This window comes from Nipponia nippon, unplaced genomic scaffold, assembly GCF_047370975.1.
Source record: "Nipponia nippon isolate SJK-2023a ecotype South Korea unplaced genomic scaffold, ASM4737097v1 scaffold_6, whole genome shotgun sequence".
NCBI lineage: Eukaryota > Metazoa > Chordata > Aves > Pelecaniformes > Threskiornithidae > Nipponia > Nipponia nippon.
The window spans coordinates 21,906,620-21,927,657 of NW_028262380.1; positions in this window are offsets into that span (position 1 = coordinate 21,906,620).

Below are 21,038 nucleotides of genomic sequence, written 5' to 3' on the forward strand. Positions count from 1 at the left end.
AAAGAGGAAGCTTAATCAGCAGAAATTGGCAAGAAGCTTAAAAAGTGATTTTAAAACATACAAAAGTTGAAGGTAGATTCTGGCAGTAGGTGCAAGATATTTCTTAGTACTCTGTTACATGACAGAGTGGTATGAATGTGTTACACTGTTCTACTTATTGATATAGTTTTCCAAATTCAAGCAGCTTCATTTTCCAATAAATTATTTCAAAGTTCCATAGATCGTAAATTAAAAAAGTGCTGACCTAAATCAAATTCTGCAACACCTTTACATGTCTCTGTGAAAGTTTTATCTACCAAAAAAATAAATCAGTTAACTACAACAGCCAATAGGTAACTACATCTAAAATTAAAATTTTCAGTCATATTTATGACCCATCTATTTTAAGTTTTTACCCACAGAATAGTTGACAGATCAGTTTTATTTATTTTCATAAGTCTACACACTAATTGAGCTTTCTCTTAACTTAGAGTTTGTTAAACTAAACATGTAGTTTGACTTCCATAGTAAAAGGTCCATTCTTATAGCTTATATTTCCATATATATTTGAATATTCACTCAATTTAGTTACATCCTTCTATAATCTATATCAGAATTATTACAAAAATGACAATTTTTCAGCCTTAGTTTTCAAAGTGTATTTAAGTTGGTTCATACTTATATCTAGCTACATTAAAAAAAACCCCAACTTTTTAAAAAAATCCACTTACATTACTGATTTAACTATAATAGTTGTTAAATTCTAAAGAATCTATAACAATGTGTATGCTTTTGTGAGCAGAATTAGAAGTGATATTTAGTTCTACTATAAAATACATTCTCACCTATATTAAATCTCATTTTAATACCTCATTATATTTAATATAGAAAATGTAATTTTAAATAAGTTCCAGGCATCTTTAGTACTAGTGCAAGTGGATTTTACCCATGTAATGAGATTTACCTGTTCCCTCTTTTTGAGAGAGAGAAATTTTTCCTCCAATACTCAATAACATAAAAGAGATCCAGTCACCTTGTTGTCAAAATGCTCTATAGCCATTTTAGCAAATAACTTAGGCTTTCTACTGTCTCTCTTAAGATATTGATCTAAGAATGATTTAAACACCATTTACCTCCAAGATTATTAAGCATCTAGACTGTCAGAAATTCAAAACCAAACGAAAACCCCACGTAATCCTACCTTTGGCAGGATGCTGCTCCAGTTCCTATTCAACCCATGCAGGCTCCCTAAATAAGACAGGAAAGTAATTTTTACATCTTAAATATGCTAAATCTTCCCAAAAGCTTTCCAGTTCTCAGCTTCTCCTTTTTATAATCCACACTTCTGGCAGTGTGCAGATTTTAAATGACTTTGTGATATTGCTTGTATTCCCAGTAATAACTCTTCACATCCGCTTTAAGTATTATGGGATTTCAGCACTTATTTATGTGTGACAGCTCTTGCAAAAGAGAAAAAAAACAGAGCACTCAGAAACTTTGTTCGTTACCTTGGAGTTCTCTCCCTGCTGGCTGCATCATCTGCTGCCATGAACTATCTTAAAGTCATCCACTGTAAACTGCAATCTGAAAAGACTGAAATCTTTTTGCCAAGTAGCTTGAGACTTGTTATAACATGAAAGTAACTTCCTGCTAGTTTCCTTGGGACAGACTGAATCCATTTAGTTAAAGGTATACCACAATCATTGGTATGAGCTCTACTGCATTTTTTATTTACATAAACAAATACACAACATGTCAATTTATACGTTTATCTAGACATTTAGCTACTCCGATTGCTGTTGCTTAAGTTCTGCTATTATGAGGAAAGAATTCTGCAACTGAAAATCACCACTGAAAAGTTGCAAACATGAAAGACACAGTCAACAAACCTTAATTTTCATTGGGAGAGATATTAATTTTCTTCATCTGCATCAGAAATGCAACTGAGATAAATATCAGAAGCAGAATGATTTGTACTTTCTTTTTAAAAATATGTATCTTCTTTTGCAAATATGTATACAATCCATCAAAGAGCAGATAAGACATGATAGATTCTCATGACTATATTGATTTGTTTGGACTACAAATGTCAAACAAATCACTGATGAGATTAGTGAAACTAAATAAAATATCAAATGCTGGTTTTACTTATTTTTGTGCGTACAGTGTTCGTAGTCAAAGACACCATGTTATACACCAGTGAATGAAGAAACAAATACTTGCAGTGAATGCACATAATGTGGAGAATGGACAGCTGCACAGAGAAGGCAGAGAGCTGCTTAATTACCAGAAACGAGTGTTGAATCCCTATCAAGGAATCTTGAAAGCAGAATAATATGCTTTTAAGTTCAAGGACAAGTAGTAACAAATTATGTCAATCCAAATACTGATCTACTTCAGCCCCTTGGCATCTTCTGTTTTACTTTGGTTTCTAAATGAAGACACAAACACCTGTTCGTGCAGCAGGTGGCATTTGTTTATTATAGCTCTTCCTGCTGAGTTTTAATCAGCCTGCAGCTGCAGAATCCAGGGTAAGTAACAGTTTATAATACCAGATTTTCATATATCAGCAATATTGGTCCAGAAAAAATTTTCATACTTCATTTCCATCATATGTTACCAATCATGTAATTTCCTTCTCACACTCCAAGTTGCTAATTAAAGACTGAATTCATTTATAATACTAGTAAATGAAGTTTTGAACATTGTGCCCTGAGGGTGATATTCGATTATGTTCTCCTATTGCAAAGTCTCCAATTTTTGGAAGAAGATTCCCAAACCTCTGCCAATTTGTACTCTTGCCATTCTTTACTTTGAGAAGTATTGTTCAGGGAGAATCAAGAAGCTTAAAAAAAAGTCAAGGCACAAATTAACAATATGTAAATCCTTCCATTCAAATGCAATTGAAATAAGAAAAAGGTACTCATGGGACAGGAGAAGTAGGGTAAAAGCATTCTATACAGAATTATAAGGTAAGAACACTGAAGCAATTAAATGGAGACATTATTAAGAAAGTGTTCCTGTATATTTAGATATGTTTGAAAGTTTTGATCTTTATTAAATAGTGTCTTCTATTCATGATCAGCATGCAATATTACTTAGTTATATTTATTGACTGTCATTAATAGAATGAAGTCATGGGCTTCAGAGTGCGAGGTGCTGTGCAAAAATGTTATATTAATTTTGCTTAGTATTAAAGCAACTATTCAATAAGGCTTACAGAATACAAGAATTTGTTTAAAATGCAGAAAGATAATGGTTAAAAAAAGTGAGATTTTACTTTCTGGAATGATGGATAGTTGCATCAGTTCAAATTTTAACTTTTAAGTTTTTGTATTTTTAATTGCAAGTGAAGTTTTAAGGAAGGAGTTGGGAAAAAAAAAAAAAAAGAAAAAAAAAGCCTTAGTCTGGGTGTTTGAAAACTTTTAGGAGGAGAAAAGGAAGAAAGTGCACCTCTTCAAAACCAAATAGAATGAATACAAGAAAAATTTCATGCAGATAGAATTGCATTCCTAGTCTAAGCTGAACTTCTGTGTTATCAAGGAAAGAAAGCTTTAATGTCTTCTATCAAAGTGACATATGATTATACCATGTCAGGGGTTTCTACTACTGTAATTGGCATTTTACAGCTGCAAAGATTCATCTCTTCAAACAACTGACATAATCTCTTTGTAATCAAAGAAATCAGACTGACCACAGAACATATGGTAAGTATAGCATGAGAAAAGCAGGAGAATATCATGACATTGTAAGGTTTACATGCTGTGTGTATGCTTCTCAGTTTTTAGCAGTAGAATCAGGCTTTTTAAAATTGCCCAGATGAAGCTGAAAGGTGAAATATCATATAATTCCTGTGTGTTGTGTTTTGATAACATCTCACAGGCTGATCTATGGTATGCTTGGAAAGACAAAGACTAACTTTCTTCACATCACAGAAACTTGAGATATAAAACACATTTTAAAACAAACTATAAGCTGATATTCACCCTCATAGTCAAGGTGTATCTTTACAAGTTTTCTGAATTCAGATCAGCAATGTGTTTTTTAAGCAAGTTTTCTCATTATTCCTACTTACTGGGTTTGGCATTCAGTTTTAGAATAAACAAACTAGATTCCTTCCAGATGCAACGAAACTGATAGATATGCTCCAGAAGCATGTCCAATGATCACAGGTATTCAGCTACTTAAACTAGCCTGAAGTAAAATCCTCTGAATTACACCCAGTGCAGACGTTGACTTTCAGCAGCAACAGAACCTCTCCTACTGCTGGAGGTAATTGAGATTAACCCAGTTGAACACTCTTGTTGATCACTGGACTTGATAGTGATAATCAAAGACCATAAGACCTGCTCTGTGTCATACCAACTATCCTCATCTCCAACAAGCAAGGGGACATTATGACTCTGTCCACTTCCCTTTGACCAGTATGAGGGAACAGCTTCTAGAGTTGTCTTAATGGCCCTTCTCTCTCTTTGACTCTCACTTCACTCCAGGAGAAGGCAACTCAAAAGAAATCACTATTTCTACCACCACCACAAACATATGCCACTCCACTAACTTCCTCAGCAGCAGCAAAGGAGCTTGGAGGACCACAGTTGCATGGAACACCACCCCACACCCCGCAGTTCATTATGGCCCATCCTTACCTGTAAAGATGCTCCAACTGCCCCCAAACTTTCTATTGTACTACTTCTGTTGCTATTTCTTAGTTTAAGTATGTGAACACTTTTTGTGTGCAAAAACCAGATTTTTCTCTTAGTGTGCTGAAAGATGTGATCAATACGTGTCAGCAAGACAGGAAAACGCCCTGCATTATTGTAAGTGACATAAAATGGATCCCACGGGGCTCTCTCAGTACACAGCACAGTCACCCATTATAACCAACCTGTTCCAAGAAGCGAGTCGCACCTTGAACCCTGAAGTCCTCTCTTACCTGAAGTCCTCTTATCGAATCCTGCAAACTTTCAAAATGCTTCTCAGACATTTGCTTTCCACTGCCTCCACCAATTACTTGCCACTCTAGTAAACTGCATGATATCCAGGCTGTCTGCCACAGAATCACCTCCAGGAAACATTTCTATACACTTTTGCTCCACACACTACTTTCACTTGTCCTCTGGTTCAGCCCACATAAATAGTGAAAGGACCTCTTGCCATAAGACAAGGGCACAAAGCTCACATAGGTCAGGCTGTCCTCCAAGCTGGGCTCACTGGGGACATTACTTCAAAAATTCTTCATAGACCAGAAGTCATAGTTTTGTTTATGGCATGTAGTAACTGTATTTCTCCACAGGGTACACAGACACACTAATTTGGTGGACAAGAGAGACATAGTACGCATGCATAAGGAGTAGGTTATTTTGCAGTCCCTCTTCTGGCTTTTCCAGACCCTGTTTTTCAGGTGCCATCTGCACTTTTACATGGTCTCACAAAGTCATAAGACCTAGTGCATAATCTCTTCTGTCCAAACTTGCCTTTCATAGCAGCAGGAGAGGAAGTTTGACAGGGTGAGGGAGGGAAAAAGGAAGGTCTTGGAAATTTCCATCCCTGTGTCTTGTTATGCTTTGGGCAGTACCCATGAGCATAAGGACATCTTTAACAGTGGGCAGAAAGAATATAAGAAAGAAGGCAAGGATTGTCAGAAATTAGGATAATCTACACTGTCAGTGGTCTAGGGATTCAATGATTCCCCAAGTTTAAAGTTTTACTGAGGTCATTATAGCTATTAAGCACTAAGGCACTCCCAGAATTTTCAGATCTATTTCTCAACCCATATACTACTTATGGCCTCTATTTAGTGAAAATAATGGTAATACAGCATGGTCTAGAACATGCACCGTGTGACTCTTCCACTTACTGGTCTGATGGCACACAATTCTTGTACTGAGTAATGGTACAAGAATGTTACTCATTCCTTTTTTACAGTCAAAAAAACCATTTTGTTTTATATGACTACAGCTCTTTGCAGTCATCTATTTGGTCTTACTTTATGTAGCAGCCATTTTGTAGTTTTTGACATGTATTTCTCAACCTTTTAAATTCCACTATGTTTTCTTTAGAAGAGTGCTGGTCAGCCCCAGGAGAGAGTGTGTGTGCTTACAACTCACATGTCCCTGAACAGACTGCTCCAGCATGGCTCCCCAGCGGGGTCACAGTTCCTGCCAGGAGCCTGCTCCAGCGAGGGCTCTCCATGAGATAACAGCTTCCTTTGGGTCACATCCACCTTTTCCATTGTGGGGTCCTTTACGGGCTTCAGTGTGGCTATCTGCTCCACTATGGACCTCCATGGGGTTCAGGGGGACAGCCTGCCTCACCATGGTCTTCACCACGGGCTGCAGGGGAATCTCTGCTCTGGTGCCTGGGGCACCTCCTCCCCTCCTTCTTCACTGACCTTGGTGCCTGCAGAGTTGTTCCTCTTACATGTTCTCACTCCTCTCTCCCAGCTGCTGTTGCACAGTATTTTTTTACCCTTTCTTAAATATGTTTTCATAGAGACACCACCAGCATTGCTGATTGGCTCAGCTTTGGCTACTGGTGGGGCCATTTTGAAGAACTGGCTCTGTGCAACACTGGGACAGCTCCTGGTCTATTCTTACAGAAGCCACCTCTGCAGCCCCCCTGCTTGCTACCAAAACTTTATCACTTAAAACCAATAAAAGGGATGTGACAGTGTGTGCCAATATTTGACCTGCAACAATCTCTGAAAAGCCAACTTTCCAATGAAAGTGCTTGTTTATAGTTCCTGTTAATGCAGCATCATGAGCACAGTATCATGGTATATAGCAATTTTACCATCTTCATTTAGTTTGAAGTTCTGCTGTTTGCAGAGATTTCCACTCCTATTTTGTTTCTCTGAAGTTTTGTTTTGTTTTGTTTTTTTAAAGCTTCATTGTTCTTTTTTATGATAGTTCTAAGACATGAAGAACTTTAATATCCTGAGCCCTGATCACCAGAAGTATTGTAAAGGAGAGCAAGTAAAGAATAGATATGTGGCTCTTAATTAGACACCAAATTAGGACAAGTGCTATCAAGGACACAGTCATTTCAAGCATCTCTTGAGGGAAGAATGTCAATGATCAATACACTTTTTCCTTTGTGAAGGGAAGGGGGAGGGTAGAAAAGACAGAATTGAAGTCTTTTAGTCTTTCTTCTGTTTAGCTATTCTTTAGTCATTCTTTTGTACTTCCTGGTGGGAAAGATAGTAATTGTTCCAGTTTAAAGTATTAAAAATAGACATTTGTAAAGTGTTTTCACTAATTATGATATGATAACAGCATTTCTTTAAAATCATGCAGTTAGGTTTTTATTTTTATAAAAAATATCCTCACCCAAGGTATCACCATGCTGAAAGGTTAGATCTGTACTAAGAATACTGCATAGAGACACAGAAAGCACTGCAAATTAATTCATCGATATTTAGCTTTTGCTTCTGCTTTTCATCATAGATAAAACAGACACGGTGAACATTTTTATCCTTTCTGCTAGCTTTAAGGCATAACAAGAACCTCACACAATAAAGGGTCACATGAATGGGCATTAACAGAAACAATATATATCCTGGGAGTGCTCGCTTTCCCAAGCTTAAATTTATAGTTTATTTTGCTATTGAATTCATAATATTAAATATTAACTCCTAATATTAAATACTGTATATTCCCCCCAAAAAAGTTAATGCTAGACCTGGTCCAAAAGCCTGAGCCAGAAATTGTTAGAAACCAGGAAAGGATCATGGAAAACATCACTGAATTTGTCCTATTAAGATCTGTCCTCAACAACTTCTGCTGATTGTTACTGAAAACATGGTACTGGGCCACAGACATTCTTAGAACTGGTGTCTCAGTTCCTCCAAAAAATCCAATAGCTTAAGAAGTTCCAGTCTGAGATGGATCTAAGACCTAATAAAATGTGCAGATATCTGCTTGTCTGTTAAACCCAATAAATGCAAAGCATACTAGAAGACTTGGAGCTGTAGCCTTGAAAACACCTGGGAAAATTGAGTGGTTTTGATGAAAAGCTTGGATCAAGGTTCTCAGTCAACTGAATTCTGCCAATTACAACACTTCCCAAGCACATAGAAAACATGTGTGGCACACAGAAGATTAGGCAGCAGAGCTGTATATTAGCTGCCTAACAGACAACAGCAGAGCTGCCTATTAGCAGACCCTTCGCAGATTGCTTTGTGGAAGTCTTGCTTCCGAAAATTAATTGAAATGAAAATTCAATGTGTGTGTGTTTGTGCGTGTGTGTATGTATATAATTATACGCATATAAAGAGAAATACGTAAGATATTAGAGAGAGATAAAACACTACAAGGATATTCTTATTGCAGTAAATACTTCTCTAGTACTTGACTTGTTTGTTTGAGTCACCTTGACCAGATTTACAACAACTTTTAAGACAAGTTGTTGAAGACACTGGCCACATGGACTGCACAGTATGCATCACCCAAACATGTCCTCTCCAGTAACCCAGTTCTTATAACACACTACTTACAAGCCCACCAGACTTGAACCAAATCCAGGTCATGCTGCATTGTCTTTGCTATATTAATTAGCACCAGTTCAAAGTTCTAATTTAACTTCATTAACTTAGGAAATAATGATTCCCTTAAAGGATAGTATAAGCTACTCCTGATTAAATAAATCCTTAAGAAGTTGAGATCCTTTTCAAAGAGTTGTAGACAGTCTGAGCCCTAGTTGTGCAAAAATACAAAATACTTGACTCTAAATAAGTGATATTATCAAAACGGAATCTGAAGAATTCTTGGTGAAATGATGAGTTGCTGAGGTGAGCAGCTCCGGAGTCAGCAGGATCGGCAGCGGAGCACCCTAGCACCGTGCACAGGGGGGTTTCCTGATCCCAGGGAGCCTCAGGGGAGCAGAGAGATGCCAGGAGTCAGCAGCTCCCTCGACAGCAGCTGATGAGATCTGGGCGGGGCCAGGAGCAACGGTGGCCAAGACCCCCCTCCCCACCCCCGTATCAAGGAAGCCTTTAGGGAGCACGAACGACCAGGAGCGCCTGGAACATGGCTGGCAAACAGGGCGTGGTATGTCAGCAAGGGCATGGTGCAGCAGTTTGCATGGAAGAGCATGCAGGAAGGGCACTGAAGATCGACCAGGGAGCAACGGTCTCCACCCAGCAAAAAGCCATGGCCTTGCTAAGCTCTGCACCCACCACGACTAACACAGCTTCCCAGACAGAGCTCCGGCAGGAACACGCTCCCACCCATGTGCCAGGCTGCAGGGTGTACCCTACTCTTAGGCCAGTACCGGATGGCAGCAGTAAGCACACCTGTGGGAGGTGTGCCCAGGTAGAGGAGCTCCTCTGTTTAGTGACAGAGCTCTGGGAGGAGGTGAGTAGACTGAGGAGTATCAGGGAGTGTGAGAGAGAGATTGATTACTGGAATCATACCCTACCTTCCTTCAGACAGGCCCAGCAGACAGACAGGACCCATGACACAGAAGACTCCTTATCCTCTTCGCCCAGCTGAACATAGTGATTTAAGGGATAGGGGGCAATGGCAACAAGTTCCTGCCCGGCGCAGCAGGCGCATCTCCTCTGTGACTGCCCCACCTTCCCAGGTGCCCTTACAAAACAGGCATGAAGCTCTGCAAGCGGAACCAAACAATAACGGGGATGATGGTACATGCAGCTCGCAGGTGTCGCCGAGGTTAAGTCGGACTATGCCCTGTGTCAGAACAGCTTCTACAAAGAAAAAAAGACAGATCATTGTCATAGGTCACTCTTTCCTGAGGGGAGCAGAAGGCCTGATATGCAGACTGGACCCACTTCTTAGGGAAGTCTGCTGCCTCCCTGGGGCCTGGGTTAAAGATGTGAAGAGAAAGCTTCCTACCCTGGTACAGCCCTCAGATTACTATTCATTATTGATTTTTCAGGTAGACAGTGAGGAAGTTGCAACAAGAAGTCCGAGGGCAATCAAGAGAGACTTCAGGGCCTTGGGATGACTGTTTAAGGGATCAGGAGCATGAGCAGCATTCTCCGCTATCCTTCCAGTTGCAGGGAATGATGAGGAAAGATGCAGGAAGAGCCAGAAGATCAATACCTGGCTTTGAGGCTGGTGTCTCTGTCAAGATTGTGGGTTTTTTGATCATGGGTCGGTTTACATGACACCACCAGGTCTGCTGGCGACAGACAAGGTACACCTGTCTCAAAGAGGAGAAAAGGATCCTAGCACAGGAGTTAGCAGGCTCATTGAAAGAGCTTTAAACTAGATTTGAAAGGGGAAAATGAGGCTTGCTAGAGATAAGCCTGAGGGCGGCACAATAATATTTGAGGGCCGCTGTGCTAGTGAGGTCCTTGGGTCTGCTGTCTCAGTGGAGATAGGGGATGGAGAGCCATGCGGCAGTGAAGAAGCAAGGGCTATGGATGTGTTAGAAACCACGGAAGCACCTGAGAACAGTCACATAGGAATTAGGGCTTCTCCCTCAAAAAAGGTGGTGGGATCAATAGCCCAACTGAAGTGCATCTACACCAATGCACACAGCACAGACAACAAACAGGAGGACCTGGAAGCCATTGTGCAGCAGGAAAACTATGACATAGTTGCTATCACAGAAACATACTGGGATGACTGTCACAACTGGACTGCTGCAATGGATGGCTATAAACTCTTCAGAAGGGATAGGCAAGGAAGGAGAGGCAGTGGGGTAGCCCTGTATGTTAGGGAAAGTTTTGATTGTCTAGAGCTTAATGATTGTGGTGATAGGGTTGAGTGTTTATGGGTAAGAATCAGGGGGAAGGTCAACAAGGCAGATATCATGGTGGGAGTCTGTTATAGACCATCCAACCAGGATGAAGAGGTGGACAAAGTATTCTATAAGCAGTTGGGAGAAGCCTCATGATGGCTAGCACTTGTTCTCTTGGAGGACTTCAACTTACCAGATGCCTGCTGGAAACACAATATAGCGGAGAGGAAACAGTCTCGGAGATTCCTGGAGTGTGTGGAAGAGAACTTCCTGATGCAGCTGGTAAGTGAGCCAACTAGTGAAGGTGCCCCGCTGGAACTCTTGTTTATAAACAGAGAAGGTCTGGTGGGTGATGTGACAGCTGGAGGCCATCTTGGGCATAGCAATCATGAAATGATAGTTTTTGATCCCTGGAGAAGTAAGGAGCAGGGTCAGCAGAACTGCTGCCTTGGACTTCAGGAGGGCAGATTTTGGCCTGTTCAGGTGCTTGGTTGACAGAGTCCCTTAGGAGACAGTCCTGAAGGGCAAAGGAGTCCAGGAAGGCTGGACGTTCTTCAAGAAGAAATCTTACAGGCACAGGAGCAGGCCATCCTCATGTGCCCAAAGATGAGCCAGTGGGGAAGAAGACCGGCCTGGCTGAACAGAGAGCTTTGGCTGGAACTCAGGAAAAAAAGGAGAGTTTATGACCTTTGGAAGAAGAGACAGGCAACTCAGGGGGACTACAAGGATGTTGTGAGTTTATGCAGGGAGAGGATTAGAAGGGCCAAAGCCCAGCTGGAACTTTAACTGGCTACTGCTGTAAAAGGCAACAAAAAAAGTTTCTACAAATACATTAGCAACAAAAGGAGAGCTAAGGAGAATCTCCATCCTTTATTGGATGTGGGGGGAAACATAGTGAGAAGAGGATGAGGAAAAGGCTGAGGTACTTAATGCCTTCTTTGCCTCAGTCTTTAGTAGTCAGACCAGTTGTTCTCAGGGTACCCAGCCCCCTGAGCTGGAAGGCAGGCACACAGAGCAGAATGTAGCCCAAAAAATCCAAGGGGAAATGGTTAGTGACCTGCTACACCACTTAGACACACACCAGTCTATCAGGCTGGATAGGATCCACCCAAGGGTACTGAGGGAGCTGGTGGAGGTGCTCACCAAGCCACTTTCCATCATCTATCAGCAGTCCTGGCTAACCAGGGAGGTCCCCGTGGACTGGAAGTTAGCAAATGTGACACCCATCTACAAGAAGGGCCAGAAGGAGTATCTGGGAAAGTACAGGCCTGTCAGTTTAACCTTGGTGCCAGGGAATGTTATGGAGCAGATCATCCTGAGTGACATCACATGGCACATACGGGACAACCAGGGAATCAGGCCCGCTCAGCATGGGTTTATGAAAGGCAGATCCTGCTTGACTAACCTGATCTCCTTCTATGACAAGGTGACCTGCTTAGTGGATGAGGGAAAGGCTGTGCATGTTGTCTACCTGGACTTTAGTAAAGTCTTTCACACTGTCTGCCACAGCATTTTTCTGGAGAAACTGGCTGCTTATGGCTTGGATGGGCGTACACTTTACTGGGTAAAAAACTGGCTGGATGGCCAGGCCCTAAGAGTTGTGGTGAATGGAGTTAAATCCAGTTGGTGGCCAGTGACAAGTGGTGTTCCCCAGGACTCAGTATTGGGGCCAGTTCTGTTTAATATCTTGATCAATGATCTGGATGAGGGGATCAACTGTACCCTCACTAAGTTTGCAGATGACACCATGCTGGGTGGAAGTGTCGATCTGCTGGAGGGTAGGAAGGCTCTACAGAGAGACCTGGACAGGCTGGATCGATGGGCCAGGGCCAACTGTATGAGATTCAACAAGGCTAAGTGCTGGGTCCTGCACTTGGGTCACAACAACCTCATGCAATGCTACAGGCTTGGGGAGGAGTGGCTGGAGAGCTGCCTGGCAGAAAAGGACCTGGGGGTGTTGGTCGACAGCTGGCTGAACATGAGCCAGCAGTGTGCCCAGGTGGCCAAGAAGGCCAATGGCATCCTGGCTTGCATCAGAAATACTGTGGCCAGCAGGACTAGGGAAGGGATTGTCCCCGTATACTTAGCACTCATGAGGCTGCACCTCGAATACTGTATTCAGCTTTGGGCCCTTCACTAGAAGAAGAACATTGAGATGCTGGAGTGTGTCCAGAGAACTGGAAGGCTGAGGGGAGACCTTATCACTTTCTACAACTACCTGAAAGGAGGTTGTAGTGAGGTGGGTGTTGGTCTCTTCTCCCAAGTAACAAGTGATAGGACGAGAGGAAATGGCCTCAAGCTGCACCAGGGAAATTTAGGTTGTATATTAGGAAAAACTTCTTCACTGAAAGGGTAGTCAGGCATTGGAACAGGCTGCCCAGGGAAGTGGTTGAGTCCCCATCCCTGGAGGTATTTAAAAGACTGGTAGACGTGGTGCTCAAGGACATGGTATAGTCGTGGCCTTGGTAGTGACAGGTTAATGGTTGGACTCAATGATCTTAAGGGTCTTTTCCAACCTTAACGATTCTATGATTCTATGACAAATTATCTTTGTTATTTTTATAGAAAGCTTTAGCATGTTATTGCAAATCAATGGTGTTACTGTTTTTCCCTTAACATTCTGGCTGCATCATTTATTGTTTTGATATTTCTTGACTCTTATTTTAGAGTTCTGGAATTCATTTACACAAGCTATTGGGACTAGAAACTTAACTAATTTGCTTAAAGGCTTCCTTTTGGCTTATTTGTAATTTACAAATGAGCATCATGCTACACAGCCTAAGATAGATCCTAAGTGCATTTCCACACTTGGGCTAATTTTTTAGTCAGTCCTGCTCCTCAGTCTATGACATGTTGCTCTAATTTTCCATCCTGGCCATTGCCTTTTTCTGAAGGAACCTTAACTGAATTGCATTAATTTTTTTTTATTTTAGTCACAGAAAGATTAATAAAAGCCTCACTTTCTCTGCTGAGTCATACAATATATATTTTTGCAAAGAACACTGAGTAATAAAAAACAAAAATAAATGTACAGCATAAGAAAACATTCTGTCTGTTAATGGAAGTTCCTCCTCTGTTTTCAAAAGTGCAATGAACACAGAATGTGTTTCTGGGTTCCAGAAAAGGGAAATGATCAACAAGAGATTTCTAAGGTATGAACAAAATAAGAAAACAACATTTTCAAATCTATTTAAAAAAATTAATTGAATTTAATAAGTCATGGAAAACCCTTGAATCTTGCTTTCTGATGAAACTAAGGAATTGCGCATAAAGACTTTTTTAGAGCTTAGAATTTTAGACCACTTCCTTGTGAAGAATTTTGAAATATTCATATCTAAACCACTTCCAAATTGTTTCTGTAGTCTAGGTCTTCTCAAGCTTTGTCATGCCATGTTCCCACATGTTCTGAAATACAATTTAGCAGTTTAATACAATCCTTGGTAAACTAATCTTCTAGTAATATGAAGTATCTAAGTTAAATTTACGGAAGCCTAGAACCACCATTTGTTTTGTTATGAGATCTCTGGTAAAAAACAGCAAGAAATCTGTTTTTGTAAATCTTTCACAACTTTTGAGAAATATGTGTTCTGTCTGGTTTTCTTCCTAGCTGTTTGACGGCTTTCCTGAAAACTATTTTCTTAGGATATGCCTATTTGTGCCACTTTAACATCCCAGTCTTTCTCTTTGTTTCTCCTAAGGCTCTGCGCCTCTCAAAAGAGTTGTCTATTCATTATCTTCCCATACTAACTTGCTGCAATTGTTTTTGCTCATTCTAGCTGATAGTACAAGTGTCAGATATCATTCCCTTCAACCATTATAAAGAAACTAAATATTAGGTCAAATATGTGTCAAATCTGAGGCTAAACGGTGTGGAGGCTTGGTGTTAGCTCTCGATGGTTTTACAATACCATGAAGACTACTGGTTAGTTTTGTAAATATAAAGAATTCTAAACAACAGCCTTTCTTTGATAGTAGTGGCAAATTTTCCTGTTCTCTGACAAAGCCAGTTGAATGAAGTAGAAAAGCTTCCTAGTTTCTATAGAAATGGAAGAAGTAATCAGTATAACTGCCTCTGTATAGCTCTTGTTTCTTTCAGTCCCATTCTGCTCTCTTGCAATATACATGAGGTCTGGTAATCTTCTCTGACAATGCCAATTGTTCCAGTTTATTGGGTTGCTTGTAGAAACAATAACAAAAGCTGTTTCTAGAATGTAATTTGGCAGAATATTTAATTATCAAAATAATTGTGCAAGGATGTTCATTATGTACTTATGAGATATAAGGCTGTATCTGGAATATTTCTCAGCTTACATAACTTATTCTTCCCAAAGTAGAAAGTACACACAAACATTTGTATCATATAAATATGTTAAAAATCTTGATGACGTATAATAATATACCAGTCTAGACATGGTATAGCTGTTATTGCAGGTTGCACTTCAGAGAATTTTTTTAGGTTGTTCCTGTTATTTGTAATAGAAAAGTCATCTTTTTCATTAAGACAAATAAGAACAGCTCACCATAGCAATAGGTTTGACATGCTAGGTTAAGAATACACTTGAGGCAAATCTGAACTGGTCTGTGTTAATGCCTGTTAATTTAGATTTTTATTTGAAAAGTAGATCCTTAATATAATTAGAAATGTCAATGCAAAACAGTTTTCAGATTAAAATTTCACAAGACCAGCCGAATATGCCAGTTAGAATACGTCAAGGGATATATCTTGGCAAGTTACTCTATTTTCTTTAAGTGAAAATTCCTACATACCTGGATATGTTGATAAAATGAGACAATCCACAAATATACTTTGCTATTATTATTTTCTAAAAATTCTAATCTAGATCACAACCCTACTATTCTAAGTAAACTCCAAACAAACATTAAAAAATAGTCTTTGTTTCAACAGGTCATAATGTAATCAAAAATATGGAAAAAAAAAAGAACCAGAGAAAAAGCATTGTTACTAGCGAGGTTAAAGAGAATTAGTGATTCACATTCCACAGAAGTCCCACAGAAAGTTAATAGAAATAACATTTCATTCCTGAAAGGGATTCAAGCTTGTAATTAGCTATAAGTTATACCCATGTAGAAGGAGAAAAATAATCAGCCTTCTGTACATACTAAGAGAAAAAATATCTCATGGTCTATTTTTTTTTTTCCACTCATCTCCAGATATTTTAGTTCTCAAGAAAAGACTAGCTCCTTTTGTATAAGTTAAAAAGTATTATTCCAAAGCCAATATTGACTTCCTCATATACTTTTTCCCTTTTTTTCACCTGCTTGACAACTGTAGGGTATGAGAAGTAGCACACTGAAACAAGCCACAACACTGAAGCAGTCTTGCCTCACCAGATAAAATATTGATGGAGAGCAGATTTTCTACTCAGGGAGAGCTTCTATCAGATGATTATAGGTAGATAATCCACATGTTCAGGTTGAACTCAGAGAGTTTGATTTTAAACCATTCTGGCTTGAAGATTAAAAGCTTACTTTACCTGGATTGTTGTTTACTGTCATCCTATCCTCTCTTCATAATATTTTCAGGACTGGAGTAGATGGGCATTGGCAAAATTTGGACGAGAATGTTCTGGCAAGTCCAGGCACCAAGCCAAAAGAAGAAAGTCAGTTCAGAAATCTCTGCTTCTTTAAGGTTTACATAAGTTAAATAAGTTTCAGTTTTTTGTTTGATTGCATATTTGTTTGAGATTATACCTCAGTAGAAATTTTATTATTGTTTATTTTGGATTTGGAGTAGAAAGCTGGTAGACCTTTTTTGCTGGAAGATAAACTGAACTTACAGCCATGCTATGTGTGCCAAAGAAAAAGGGAATATTCGTGGGTGTGTATATATGCGCTTATATATACACATGCACAATACACATACATATATACATGTCTGTGTATATATGTAAGATCTGTAGACACATGTATAGTTATATTGGTATTTATCTGTGTGTATAGATACATGTAAAGTGAGGGAAGTATGGCTTCTCTGTGACTGTAATAAAGAATGTAATAAATATTGAGAAAGCAAAGCAACTGTAGAGTCTTTCTCATTATTTTCAACATTTAATGCATAATTCATAAAATCATAGAATCATAGAATTGTTTAGGTTGGAAAAGACCTTCAAGACCACCAAGTCCAACTGTTAACCTAGCACCGCCAAGTCCACCACTAAACCATGTCCCTAAGAACCACATCTACCCATCTTTTCAATACCTCCAGGGATGGGGACTCAACCACTTCCCTGGGCAGCCTGTTCCAATGCCTGACTACCCTTTCGGTGAAGAAGTTTTTCCTAATATACAACCTAAATTTCCCTGGTGCAGCTTGAGGCCATTTCCTCTCGTCCTATCACTTGTTACTTGGGAGAAGAGACCAACACCCACCTCACTACAACCTCCTTTCAGGTAGTTGTAGAAAGCGATAAGGTCTCCCCTCAGCCTTCTTTTCTCCAAACTAAACAACCCCAGCTCTCTCAGCCGCTCCTCATAAGACTTGTGCTCTGGACCCTTCACCAGCTTTGTTGCCCTTCTCTGGACACACTCCAGCATTTCAATGTCCTTCTTCTAGTGAAGGGCCCAAAGCTGAATACAGTATTCGAGGTGCGGCCTCATGAGTGCTAAGTATACGGGGACAATCCCTTCCCTAGTCCTGCTGGCCACAGTATTTCTGATGCAAGCCAGGATGCCATTGGCCTTCTTGGCCACCTGGGCACACTGCTGGCTCATGTTCAGCCGGCTGTCGACCAACACCCCCAGGTCCTTTTCTGCCAGGCAGCTCTCCAGCCACTCCTCCCCAAGCCTGTAGCATTGCATGAGGTTGTTGTGACCCAAGTGCAGGACCCAGCACTTAGCCTTGTTGAACCTCATACAATTGACCTCAGCCCACTGATCCAGCCTTTCCAGATCTCTGATCAAGTCATCCAAATCACCTGAGCTAATTAATTGGCTATGTTCTTATTTCTCCTCTGACAAACATGAAGTGAAACGACATCTTAATGAAAGGGGGTTAAGACGTGCTATCTCAGTTTGGTACAGCCAGATACTAGATTTTTTAATTCAGGCTAGCTCAGCAGCCAAGATAAACCAGATATTAGCCTGAGTCTTCAGGCTACCCTTCATGTAGGTAGACCCACCTGTTGGGTGTGGTGGCAATAGTACAAATGCCACTGCTCTTCTGCATGGGCTCCAATAGTCTTATGAAATGTCTGTGGACTTGGATTAAAAATTATAATTTTAATATCTTTGTTTCGTTTAAGGTGCTAGACATTATCATTGCAGAGAAAAGCTGAAGTACAGAAACCTGAAAAAACAAGACAAGTAAGTCCAAGTAACATTTCCAAAATCAGTTTTTAAAGCAATCCCAAAACTTCCAATACAGTCCCACAATTCTGATGACACTGATGTGATTTTGTGACTTCTGGAAGTTTTTGCACCAAGTTTTGGCTGTCATTACCTATGTATTTCATCCATTCAAAAAATACCTCATTCTGGTACAGCAGAGCTTTCCCTAGCATGAAAGAAACTCATTGAAGAATGGAAAAATTCATAGGGTACACAGATTTTCTGCTGGTGGACACAGTCAATATCTGCCATATCCAGGTTTGTAACATCATGATACCACTGGAAAAGTCTTGTAGGTATTCTTCTCTGTATGAAGAAGTATAGCTTGGGCAAAATTTCTGAATAACTTCCAGAAGAAAAAATGAACACTACTAACCTCTTCAGCTTTCTTAGGTAAATATTTTGAAAAACACAAAAGAACTCTGTTGAGGTAGGTGATGAGCAGATCTAAGTGAAGAGTTGCATCAAACTGAGAATCCTCCTCAAGGAGTAGGAGCTAATAGAACTGCATATGTAAGGAAAGCTCTCTTTTCACATGGACCTATGAGGCATTCTGTATTGCAAGAAAATAACCAAAAATAGAAGAGATATTGCATATGAAAATAATATTAAATTTTCTCAATGTTCTCTGTAAAGCAGGAAATGGCACTCGAAAGCATTTTTTCATTTTGCAGTGTTGCCATAATAGTTTAATTGCATTGACTGCATTATTTGAATACTTCAGTCTTTTAGGTGAAAAAAAAGTATATTGAATCTGAGACCATAACAAGAGAAGATGATTTCAAGTCCAACTTCTTTTTCACTAATAAAGAACGTAGACTGAGATGTTGACTTTCAAAAAAAAACCCAAAACTTTATCAAACAGCAGGGGGCAATGAAACATAAATCAAAATAAAAAAGCTTCTTTATAAAGCAGAGGAAACATAAAACAGAATACTACTACCTGAACATTCTATTTGCTTTAGTGAATGTTTTATGAGCAGATAAAAATACAATGGGGATTTTTTGGAGAGGAAAAGAAAGGAGAATTTTTCATGTAACCTACAAAAGTATATGACCAGAGGTATATGTAGTTTGTGATATCTCAGAAGCTCAATAAATTTTTTCTGTAGAAATTTTTAAGCATTTTTAAGTGTCTACCAGTTTTAGGTCTGTAAATGTCCTTATATATCTGTAAGTTGAACGATATAAAAGCTATATGGAAATAAGATTCCACAAGAAACAGGAGTTCAGTTTCTTCTAAAAAAGCACATTATAATAACTTATCACTCTTTCATTGCAGCATATGTTTAGAGTATGTAATTACGTTTTTTGTCATTCTTATTATTTATACAAAACAGTGTAGTACTTAGACATTTGGGAGCCTTATTTATTATCAAAAGTGCTAACTAGTTTCAATTTTAAATGCAATTATCCATATATGCTGCAGCTCATTTTCACAGCACATATTTCAGAGTTAAATGTGTAATTGTACATTTTTTCATTCAAAGGAAAGATTACTTATCTCCTTAGCTTACTAATATATTGACTATATAGCATAAACTTTTTTGTCATATAGTCACTTATGTGAATAATGTGTGCCAGAACTTCTTAGGTTTGTAATGTCAGGCCTTTAAGAGACGTACTTTCACTGGTGATACACATGTACCATCTGTCAGAAGTATGAATGGTGAAATAAATTTATAGTAGGAGGAAGGGAGGCATTTACATAGAAGAGTGTTAAAGCCCCCCACAAAGAAAAACGGATTTGTCACGTGTCAGTCATAGTGCCCATTTTAGCAGTTGCATTCCAAGGGAAAGATTTGCTGAGAATGAATCCATTAAAATGCTGAGAGCCAAAGTTGACCTATGCCAAACCAGTGCTAGGATATGATCTATATGAGAGTCTCATCAAAAATAAGCACTTTCAGAGGTTGTAAAGCTTTCCAATAGACCTAGCACTTAGTTCGTACCAGCCTTTTCTGCCTATAAGTACTAGAAAGGAGAAAGCCTTCCTCAGCCCCTGTGTAGGATAATGAAAATATCCAGTTCCCTGCACAACTGGTTCATGACAAGTTAGCCTGTCCATACCTCTTTCTTACTAACCAAGGCTATGCATGACAGAAAACTAGATGAAAATTAAAAAAGTTTAGTTTATTTAAATGAAAAGATTGGGACAAATATTGGGAAAAAATTCTTCATGGAGAGAGTGTTTAGGAATTGGAACAGACTGCCCAGGGAAGTGGTGCAATCACAGTCCCTGGGAGTATTCGAAAAACGTTTGGATGTGGTGCTTAGGGACATGGTTTAGAGGTAGACCAGGCAGTTAGGTTAACAGGTTGGACTCAATGATCTCAGAGGTCCTTTCCAACCTTAACAATTCTATGATTCTATTCTATGATAAATGTTTATGGTTGATATTAATAAAAAGGGAAAAAAAAGAGAAAATCTTTCAAATCAGTCTTGGATCCTTTCTGATCTTTTCATGGGATCGTACTCTTTTCTGAGGTAGAATCTTTTTAACCTACTTGCTGGAAAACCAGCCCTTTGTTGATTTCTATAGCCTGTGCCTATTAACTTTAGTAAATAGGACCAGTTATCATTCTGGACCCCTCTAACTGGCTCATCTACATTGCTACAGACAACTTCATATTATTTCCAGCATTCTCTTTCCTCTCCCTAGCCTTTCCTCTTTCATCTGCTCTGGTAAATCAGTTAGGTTTCCCAGTTCTTGGCCTAGGTTTCACAGGATGCCCCAACAAGACCACTGCGAGCACCAACACCAGTTGGACATAGCAGCGACTCTTGGCAGCTCTGGCACATGCTGGATTGTTTTGTTGCTGCTCCTGGAGTGAAAAAGATGGGAAGCTACAGTAGGTTCTTTTTTTTTACGTAATACACATAATCTTCCCTGAATCATGGGGAAAATATCAGATGTAATATATGTTTCCGCCATTGTTTTTTCAAAAACAATTAGAAAATTTAACATTAAAAGAAAACATAAAGCAAAACTAGGAGATGATATC